This window comes from Schistosoma mansoni, chromosome 6 (assembly GCF_000237925.1).
Source record: "Schistosoma mansoni strain Puerto Rico chromosome 6, complete genome".
Classification (NCBI taxonomy): Eukaryota; Metazoa; Platyhelminthes; class Trematoda; order Strigeidida; family Schistosomatidae; genus Schistosoma; species Schistosoma mansoni.
Genome location: NC_031500.1, coordinates 1,623,379 through 1,625,645, shown reverse-complemented (window position 1 = coordinate 1,625,645; position 2,267 = coordinate 1,623,379).

Sequence of the window (2,267 nt, the reverse complement as noted above, 5' to 3'; positions counted from 1 at the left end):
GGGACTCAAACAACAAAAACCATTTTAATCGCTGAAACTCCTGCCTTATGGGTATGTAGTTTCACTCAGAAGAGTTATGAGGCAGGGGATCTGTTGAACTCTCGTTCTGAAGAAGAAGAAGAACAGGCCGAATACACAGGCGCCTACTAGAGCCTGAAGAAAAGAATTACAGATAATAAGCGGAGATACGTAGAAGATCTAACAATGACAGTGAAAAACGGTGTAGGAGAAGGAAATATGAAACAACCATATGGTGCTAGGAAAATGTTATCAGGGAAATGTGGTAAATCAGAACAACCAGTCAAAACAAGGAAGGTAAACCAATCACTGAGATTCAAAAATGCCAGCACAGGTTAGTATAGCATCTTGGAGAAATATTGAATCGATCAGCCCCACCGAAACCATTGGACAGTGAAGCGACACGTAAAGACCTTCAAGTTGATCTTATCTCATCAAAGATCTCTACATTCTATTCAGGAATATTCAGAAAGAAGGACAAGTGCCAACAGATTGGAAAGTAGGACACTTCATCAAGACACCAGAGATAGGAGATTTCAGTAAAAGTGAGAACTACAGAGACATCACACTAATACAAAGAAACGTTTTCAACAGAGTGCTATTGAATCCAGTTAAGATTCAGCAGATGCCTAACTTCGAGATCAACAGGTTGGATTCCGTTAGCATCAAACAAGCACAGGGCAAACCGCAACACTGCAGGTCACCGTTGAACAATTAGGTGAAAGGAATTCGTCACTATAGATCGATTGCTTTGGCCATGTGAAGGCGTTTGACAACGTGGATGCGAGAGACTGACGAAAATCTCTTCGACACTACGATGTACATGTGAAGATCTTCAACATCATACCTGAATCATACGACGGACTACACTGCGGAGTCGTTCACGGAGGACAGCTGACAGATGCATTTTAAGTGAGCACCAGTGTCAGATAAGATTTCTTACTCTTTCCATATTTAAGAGGTTGTGCGAATACGATGGACAGGTTGAATGAGGCTGGACGATGACTTAGATATTCCATCACACACAGCGACAAGTGCTGGTGAGAACAGCCAGTGTAGAATCAACTTCAGCAGCAATCGTTCTTAACATACAGCAAGGCAAAAGAAGATCTTGAAATTCGGCAAAGAGGGTACCGATCAAAGGATACTTGATACAGAAGCTCTGGAAGAGTTGGACAGTTTTACATATTCGAGCATCATTGTCGATAAACAAGGGGGATCTAATACAGATATGAAAGGAAGGATTGGCAAAACAAGGACAGCATCCCTACATTTGAAGAGCATATGTGACTCAATGCAATATATACTCTGATCGAACACCATTATAAACAGCCTACTATGCCAGAGAGAAAACCATTTCTAGATAAGGAGAATATCATGAAAAGATGCTGCGGGTAGATGTGAAATATATCGTGATAATCATCAAACCGCGTCATGATGCAAGCATTTGAAATAGGGACAGACTAAAGAACACATTCCGCACGAGTCAGATGTAGGCATCAAAAGAATGAATAGAATTCGGGAACACCTAGAAACCAAAGTTTAGGACAGAGTAGGTTGAAATTTTCTGTTCGGCGGCCTTTTCTTCATTAAGGGTAGCATGCTTGATAACTTAAGTAGGTTGGTAAGTAATCGAAATTCAGAAATTATGGTTGGGAGCTGAGTGAATTCAGTATCTATCCGTTAGCTTATATGATAACCTGACCGCAACTACCGTTCTTATTGGTATTCCTATAAAGGTCGGTTGGACGGAGATTTATTTTATCGAAAATAATAATACCTGATCTCAATGAATCAAGAGAACTGCATTATCCAATTGTATGCAGCTCATTCATGATGGAGCTATGGCCATCTTACCGAGTTGACCTATAACGACTTTCACTTTCAAGTATTCGATGGGCTCTGTAAATCCTTTAAGTTAGTGCATTCTCAATTTCAAAGACGATTTGTTGTGAGGATTCAATTTTATTCCAGGATCACTACGAACGATCGATTTATTTAAAGTCTTCGAAATAAAACCAGATAGTCAGATTTATCAGCAAGTACCTTAGAGTGATATGGTAATATGTTTGTATCCACATTGTAAAATTGTTGAAATAAATGACTATATGAATAGTTGTTTTATTCTAATTATTTTTATAGATGTAAGAAATAGAGCCTCATAATTAATACCTAGTTCGTCTCACAACTGTTATTCTTTAAGATATATCACTGTCCAGATTGAGTTTTATAATTATTCCTAGAGAGAA